Source organism: Maylandia zebra, linkage group LG13 (assembly GCF_041146795.1).
Source record: "Maylandia zebra isolate NMK-2024a linkage group LG13, Mzebra_GT3a, whole genome shotgun sequence".
NCBI classification, from domain to species: Eukaryota; Metazoa; Chordata; class Actinopteri; order Cichliformes; family Cichlidae; genus Maylandia; species Maylandia zebra.
The window spans coordinates 3253551-3262824 of record NC_135179.1 but is presented as its reverse complement, the minus strand read 5'-3'; positions in this window follow the sequence as shown (position 1 = coordinate 3262824).

The following is a 9274-nucleotide window of genomic DNA, read 5'->3' as shown; positions in this document are numbered from 1 at the left end:
TTGTCATCTTCATTTCTTTCATGCTAAGCGTTTGATGCTGTCCCTCAGTTCATGTCTTGTCTGAAAGAAGTTTTTTAGCTCTCCCACTTCAAGGCCAGCCTCTTTTTAAGCCAACTTTCATCTGACTGGCTGCTCGTCGTGATTAGAACAGCAGGTGGGAGTGGCTTATCAACTCTCTCTTAAAGTGATTTCAGAACCCAAATCCAGATTCATGACACTGAATGTAAGAGAAAAAAAACCTTTGAGTCCAAAAGCAGGTAAAAACAAAATATCGGGGAAAGTACAGAAATGGACCAACCAAGTGAAAGAGGAAAAAATAACAAAAACAGGGGGAACACTGGCGTTAAAGTAAACGTCACAGGAGGAAGATGTGGAGGGAAACAGAGATGAAGTGTTCAAAATGCAAATTTCAAAACCATTGGATGATGACACAGTGACTATGGCCATATTTTATATACAGTTTTTTGTCTGTGTTTCCACGTCTGAAGGGAGGAGACGTCCCGAAAAGATCCCGTTAAAAATTCTTCTGGTTAAATAGAAGTATTAGCTCAGCTCACCTTTAACTCTGACAGTAACGTGAGCATGTGTCTGTACTGATGACGTATTGTGGAGAAACTGAGTGCTCACATTGTGGATATGCAAAGTTATTCTGGCGTTGAGTGGTTTGATGAGGCCTTTGGAGAACGCCGCTCTCATGGCCTCCTCTCTGGGTCGTTAAAACTCACTTGGACTTTTTTCAGACTCTGAATCTCGGACAGCAAACACAACAAGACCCCATTAAAATCTCCTCTCATGCACAAACAACAGTGCTGCACATGCACTTGCTGCCCACGCACAATTACTAATGGATGCCTGTTTTTATCCATTGTCTGTGATCTACAGTTTTCAGCGTCAGTTCATCAGAGCAAGCTGCAAAATATGATCCCTTTGAGTCTGCTAAATGCAATAAATGCATTAATGTGGTCATTTTATGCTCATTTTATAAATCCTTAGTGTTTGAAGGTAACACAATAGTTTTTGCTTGTGCAAAACTATTTTAGGGCTAGCAACACAAAAAACCCATGAACCCCTGCTACACATGCTGCTCTGAGTCTGTATTTAAACAAGGTTGAGCTGAGGTCGCAGCTCTCAAAGGTTCTTTATTGCTGCGTCACAAACTCTCACTGTCAGCTTACATTTCCTTTCCAAGCCCTGGACTCTCTCTGCTCCTCCTATCACTCTCCACTCTCTCATTACCCCCCTCTCCTCTCGAGCCGTTCACGCTCTCATAGCGTGGATCTGGCGTGGCATCGCTTTACAGCTGCACACTTCTGCAGCAGAAGCCTTTTTTCCTTTACAGCCGTCACTCTCCAGGAATAGCTGCTCTTCATTCCTATTTGAGACTCGGCTTAGGAGACAGTCCATTATGATAAAAATGGTTCCACCGTGGTGACATGTGAACATGTGCAAGATGTTCAGATGCAGCAAAAACCGCTGGTGTCATTTACATTTTATTAGATCCAGAGAGTGTTTGCCAACTGACCGTGTCTATATTTAAATAGCAGTATGGTGTGGATGCAATACAGTGACAGGACAAAGTCAGTGAAGATGCATCAAGCTAGTTTCACAGTGCAGAGAAACATCGAACATCCACAGCTGAGCAAACCTGAGTTAATTTACAACTACTGCTCTTACACATAGACTGTATATAAAAAATGGAGGTAGCCATGTTGATGTCACCCATTGGTTTCTGCATCTTGAAGCATCAACATCGGCATTTTATTGTTTGAGCCACAGCCATGTTGGTTTTAGAGCCAGAAGTGACCATATTTGGTGCTCGGACCATCGCATGTCTGCCCCGTCTGTCAAACCAGAAATGACATAATTTTTGTGGTAAACTTATTTTTTTCAAAGGTTTCCTGGTATTCTTCATATTTTACTTTATGCCTTTCTGTATCGTTTCTGGGAGGCTTAGAACTTAAATAATAAGGATTTATTTTGATGCTGTTTTTTGCAAATTGTGCACGATTATATTTATTTTAATTTTTCCTGCAGTTTACAAAAATTTCTGTATCTCAAAACTTATGAAGACACTCCAAATAAATTTCCTGTGGTTGGAACTATTTTGTGCAACTTTTTTGCATTTACAGTTTTGAGGGATATACCTCTGAAATTTCTGTAAGCAGATATGTAAAAAACAAAAAACAACAACAAAAAACAAAAAAACTGTTTATTATTAGTAGTTTATTATTAAATATACGCTGTTTAGGCTGTGTGGCTGTAAAGTTAGGAACTTCCTGCAGCCACCTTTCTATTTTAAATGTGTTTAAAATGCCAAAATAAATTATTCATGTAGTTTTTCTCTGATTGAGCTGCAAGTATAAATTATGCATTTTATTGCTTCATCAGTGAAAACAATGACTTATAGTTTATATGCAGCAAACATGGCTGAAATAAATCCCTGCGGACGTCTCAGAGCTGGAAACTGTCTGTGTGTTTTTCACTTTGGTTTATCACCAGTGTAGATGTGAGTGCAGCTGCTGATGCTGCTCAGCTGTCGACACCCTGACTGTGACCAATGATTCCATCAGCCGGGCTCTTTGTCAGTCAAATCTGATGAGGAGCGACTCGGAAAGAGAGCTTATTGGAAATATAATCAGAGATTTACTGTAAGGAGAGTTTGTATCTTTCACGTCTGATAAAGTGCTTATCATCAAATTAGAATTATGAGAAGTGAATGTGTGACCAGATTTCTGTGCAGATTAGTGAAAGGCTGCTTCTCAGATTTGTAGATGTGAGCTCTCTGCTCGGATCTGTTTCAGGTGATGGTTCACGTTTTCTCTCAGCTACAGGAGCTGATTGTCCTTTGACAGGGGTGCCTCAACCTCTGAAATAAATGAACTCCACTCATTAATAATTCACAGATGATGTTTCCATGTGTTAAATGTGTTGCCTCCACGTCTCCACCCACTTTCTATCAATGTTTGGTTATCTTCTGGTGCTTTATTTAAAAATCGACGATCTCTTTTGTTCTGCGATGTTACGGCGCCACGTGACTCTGATTCCACAAAACAAGAGAGAAAAGAAAAAGCTGACAGCTCCGAGGCAGAGCCAGGAAAAACTGACAACGAGAAGAACTCAGCGGCAGCAGTTTAGTTTCAAGGGAATACTAATCAACTTTTAATGAGTCATTTTCTTTTCTTTCTTCTTTTTAAACGTACTTTAATGAGTTTGAGGTGAAGAAAAAAAATGCACATGTGAAATGTAAAAAACGAGGTCAGAGATCAAATGTTTCAGAATTTGAAGCATAGTTTTTAAAAATAAAAACAAAAACATTTTTCTTTGACCTTGAAGAGTTTCAGAGCAGGATTAGAGCGCAGACACGTGGCTGGAATAAAGTGGATTCTCAAGCAGGCTGAGAAAGATTAAACTCAAACACTTACTGGATTTATTGTCTTGCTTTTAGGTTTTTTTACTTCAACAAATAAATTACTTTAGTTTTGGTTTACTGTAATTATCTCTATCCATGCTAGCGTGGTGCTGTTGGCACATCACACGAACACATCGCTCTAACATTTCTCTGAGCCACGACCCGGACAGCTGTCCAAAAACAATTACAAACACACCCTTGAAAAACACCTCTGGACTGTGTGACGTGTTTCCTCATTTACAAAAAAAAGGTCCTATGTATGTTTGTTTGTTTGTTTGTTTGTTTGTTTGTTTAATGGCTCTAGAATCTAGTTCCTGTTAGCAGAGGCAAAACCATCTGAACAGTCTCGAGTCTGTCCGTGTGATTGACATGGTAAGATAATGTAGCAGAGAAATGCCTCACACACACACACACACACACACACACACACACACACACACACACACACACACACACACACACACACACTGGCATTAATAAAGAAAGAATGAGGACAATGCTTACACACACTTTCCAAAGCCCAGGATGCGTTATTGTTACTAATAACAGTCATGTTTGATATATGTGTGTGTGTGTGTGTGTGTGTGTGTGTGTGTGTGTGTGTGTGTGTGTGTGTGTGTGTGCGCGCGCTCCCGGGCAGCAGAGTTAATGTTTTCCATGTATGATTTAGTTATTATTCATCAAAGTTTCTCCTTTTTGTTTGTGTGTCGGGATCTTGCCCCAGTCTGTCTCACATTCTGTATCAATATCTCTTCTTTGCTGTGTCGTAGTTACCACGTCATCATTTTTCATGCTTTTCATGTGTAAATGATCACTTAAAGGAAAATAAATGACAGACAGATGCAGCATCACACGCTGGACTCCACACAGAAATATCTGCTAATTATACACATGTAACATAGTTACATACTAATTAATATGTTTATTAATTCCTTATTCCTATTAAATAAACTCAGACTTTCAGACTTTGGACATTTGAATCTTTAATCTTCAGGCCTGCATGTTGAAGCCTGAGAAGAAATCAGGTCGTGCCTGTGACAAAAAGAGGTCAGGGTCGTAGCAGTAAACAAACTGCTTTATGGATGTTGAAATATGATGTGTGGCTACTTTGCATGGTGAGTGCTACACAGATTTGTTTACATATGCCACACTCACACATATTTATCAGAGAATGCTGATCTTCGTCTGGAGTTTATGAAACTGTGATTGTTTGAAACTGAGCCAGAATCATCACTCGGTCGAATGCACATGATGATGTAAAAACTGCGACGACACAAACACGCAGCAACACTTCTGTGTGCAGTCAAACACACTTGTGTTTGGGACTGGAGTGTTTATGGTCAAACAGAGCTGCAGCACTGAGCTGCAGAGGACTCCTGTCCATGAGATCAATGCAGAGGTGAGAAGTGCCATATTGATTTTAACAGATAGTGACTGTTTGCACGGCGCCGTCACCTGAGAGGAAGCTCGTCAAACACTAACAGGGCGCAAATTTCATCCCAACGTGGACCTCTGACCCGCGCTGTCAGCCCGCAGAGACACAACACGGCACGTGTCACAGAGTTCATCGCTGGCTGCTTGTTGCACGGCAACACGTGTGTGCTGAGGCAAAGGGAAGCAAGCCCATAACTGTACCTGCAATTTAGTTTGGTCATGTGATAAATTTCAGGCAATCAAAAAAGTTGCTGAAGAGCCAAAAATCAGCAAAATCACAAATAATAATAATAATAAAAAATAAGAGTTTTGATGGCTGGGTTTAGTTTTGTATTACTGTGTTAGCATCAGTGGATGTTTGTGGCATTTTGCACTGTTAGAAATAATAATAACAATGTTTATATCTCCACGTCTTTTATTTTCTAAAGATAAACTCCTACTGTGTTTGTTTACTTTTCTTCCCTAACTGCTCGTCAAGCAGATAATTGAAAACTGATTCCATCTCAGATTAGCACATTTTTACAACTGTTCGTTCTCAGCCGTCTCCAATTTGCATAAAACATTTATGGTGCAAAGTTTGAAGAGTGTTGGGAAGTTTTAGCCTCATACACAGGATCAGACTTTGCAAGATGTACACATTTTGTTTTTTACATGAATGCATGTGAAAATCTGAAAAATTGAAGATATTTTTGTTTATATTATAATATTTTTGTAGTCTTGCCAGACCAAGTTTCCAATGTTCATGCCATATACACTTACACTGCTGCGAAACATTTTTATCAGTTTAAATTAAAGTATAAATCTTATAAAGTTTGTATCTGTCTTGTGTGAAACTTGTATGAAAAGCATACAAGAGTGAAAACAGATAAAAGATCCCTTGAAAAATTATATAAATGAAACTTGTTTCTTCTGGATACTTACTAAAACAATCTATGAAAGTAATGAGAAAGTGGCCACTTTCATGAGTAAATCATATAAGCCTTCTATGATTCACTATATGAAGTAGGCCACATCTGATGCAAGTCTTTTATAAGTTTTTTCTATTTCTTTTTCATTTGGGTTGTTTTTGAATTACTGTGAAATATAACTATAAAAGCGTGAAAATCATAAATATTCAGAAATTGTCTCTTTTGTTTGTGTTTCAAATATGTTTGTTCATATTTCAGCTGGACAGTTAGTGGATATTTCAGGCTTTTTATCTGTTATAGTTTTATATCTATATGTTATAGCCTGAAAACGGGTCGATGGACTATACTGTAAAAAAATGTCATTAAAAAAACCAAAAAAACAACCTTTGACCATAATCAAAGAAGCAAATCAGAGATGGTTGAACATGTTGATGGAATAACCCAAAGTAATAAATTATTTGTAGGAAATAGCAGCCACGCCCCTCCCTGAGCCTGGTTCTGCTGGAGGTTTCTTCCTGTTAAAAGGGAGTTTTTCCTTCCCACTGTCGCCAAAGTGCTTGCTCATAGGGGGTCACATGATTGTTGGGTTTTTCTCTGTATGTATTATTGTACAATCTACCTTACAATATAAAGCGCCTTGAGGCGACTGTTGTTGTGATTTGGTGCTATATAAATAAAATTGAATTAATTGAAAATAACAGACATCTTTTACAGACCTGCAAACTTCAGATTAGGCAGAAGGCCAAAAAAACTGATTTGCTTCCTACTTACAAATCAGATCTACGCCGTAACCAGAACCCCTTTTTAACCCGACGCAGCAACTTTTACGTAACCTGCCATGTAACTCACGTCGGGTTGATGCATAACCAGGTGCAGGGATGAAAGCTTAAGAAGTTTGTTGGAACCTGATATCACAGCAAAGCGTGTAACAGACACGCCGGGCCACCGTGCCAGAGTTTAGGTTTAGGTTGTGTTAAAACACACTCATTCACAGTGACCATCATGCTGTTTGACAAATGATGAGATGAGAGTTACACGTTTCTGACTAACACCCCGACGAGGCGTGTCACAGATAGACACATAAACTAAATGGCACCAAGTGACACCAAAAATCAATACGTCACGGCTGTTAGTGTGCTAACATTATGATGGCTATGCCCATCTTTCATATACAGGCTGTGTTTTCACAGAAACATTGTTTCTGACTCAACAGTAATGTTACTCTTATCTATTCTGAGCAGAAGCTTCTCAATAAATGAGTAACAGCTCGGAAACTTCCTCATTTCTGCAGGGACTCACTGTTACTCTCCTCTGTGCGTATTTTACAGTGCTGTAGGGTGTCAACACTAAACAGTGACTGTAGAAAATAAGTGAGACATGAAGATCAATGAAAACGGACAAATAGCTTTTTGTCAGCATTCAACTCGTCGCAGAACTTGTAGTTTTCTTATGAAGACTGGCTTAAAGGTTGACCTACATTTGTGCCGAACACTCAACTTCACAGGAGCATCGGAAAGAGCTGCAAACACAATACTGGCATAACATCACCTTTAACCCTTTGAACGCAGGCCATTCTTTGATATTACCATCTGAAAAAACATCTGAAACTTACTCATCTGGAAAACTGCAGCTGAAGGGTTAAAAAATAATCTTTCTTGTTTTTCCAGGGAGAACAAAAATGGAAAAATAAGACCCGTATAGGAATGAGACAGCAACGCAGGTGTTCGTGAAGCTGCAGGAGGTCAACGCTGACTGGGCAAGAAACCAAAACAGTGAAGTTTGGTGCTCAAACACAGTGTAAGGGTGACGAGTGAATGTTGTTGTTGCTGATGACAAAATAAATCCAGTTTATGTCCAAATAAGAACTAAGAGTTCACTTTGTCAGATATAACACAATCCGCTTACACACAATAATCCCTGTGGTGAGTGTAATCATGTCTGCTGGTGTTGAGCCTTTCTACAGCGAAAAATTAAACTTCAAATCTGAGCGAGCACCGAGCGCGCTGCCACGGAAATGTGACATTCACAGAGAAACCCCCGGATCCCCCCACTGACATGACCGCTGTGGGCAAACCTCCACCCGCCCCACTCCTGCTAAACAGGTGACAACAGATTTAAGAGCGACAGGCGTTAGTGCTGCTGAATCTTTGATGGCATTTATTTTTTGCTGTGTTTGCATCTATTTGCAATGTAATGTGGTTGGCGGACCACCGTGATTCAGACTGCTGTGCCCGTGCACCACCTCTCGCTGCTGTTGTGGGTGATGGGGTGTTCCTGATGAAAGGCTGTGTTCCCTGTAGCTTAGCATTATGGCAAAGGCAGGACTAGCGGGTTAAAACAGAAGTCTTCGTGTCCTCCTTGTCTGAGCTCGCCACAATAGGTTTAAATGCTAAACACATTTCTTAAAGTCAAAGACTGTTGCATATAATTCAATTTTTGCTTGATGCAATGTGCATAAAGTTAAAAGATTAAAACACATTTTAAAAATACACTTTTCCACTTGATTCAGTTTTAAATGATGGATTGTGCAGAAAATGTAGAACTGGGCTGGAAGCTCTTCGGCTTTATTACATATTTTGTTTGTGTATCATGTTTTTAAAAAGTAACCAAGGAATAAAATAACTAATTATTTTTGAAAATAAGTAATCAGTAAAGTAACAGGATTACTTTTTCTAGGAGAAGTAATCAGTAATTAGTTACTAATTACTTTTTTCAAGTATCTTGACCAACACTGTCTGGCTCCAAAAGGAAGAAGGGAAAAAAACACGATAGCAGCCAGAGTACCAGCCTGACTTTGCAAACAGGGATACGAGACCACACGAATGAAATCATCAGTAGAATCCAGTAAAAATGACCACTGTGCACTCGTGCAAATGAATTTATGTCTCTGCTGGACTTGAATAGGAATATGCAATGGAAAAAAACTGGATGCTTTGTGGAGGAGCGTCGCGCTGTGGGACGTGTTCCTGTGCCTGAATATCCCCCAGGCAGCATCTCTGTTTATCCCATTTATTACAGCGATGCTGATGTCAGGACTGTGGAGCAGCGAGTTTCAAAAGCAATTACACACTTTCTCAAAAAGTGCATTATGTAACTGAACTTTTATAAAGAAGCTCATTGAGCCACAGCAACAATCTTCCACCCTGCTTTCATCTGGTAAACTCAAAGGTCTGTATCAGGTTCATACGGGAGTTTGACACAGATTTCATTAACATCTGTTTGCCATTCATTCATAAGTGTGTACACACAATCGCAAAAGCAAAGTAAAGTTATTACTTTTAAGCAAAGAAGTCTTGCTTCTTCTGGGGCTTGTAAAAGCCAGGAGCAATAATATCTGCCTACAAACCGAACACAGAGGTCTTTTATCACGTGTGATGCTCGAGTGGGAGCCAGCAAAGTTCTGAAACTCCCAGCACAGTTTAAATCTGCAGCATGGAGCCGCGCTCAGCACTGCAGAGCTGCTCTGGTAGCGAAAACAACACTTTGTAGCAGAATTTGGTGACTGTTCAAGACAGCAACCCTC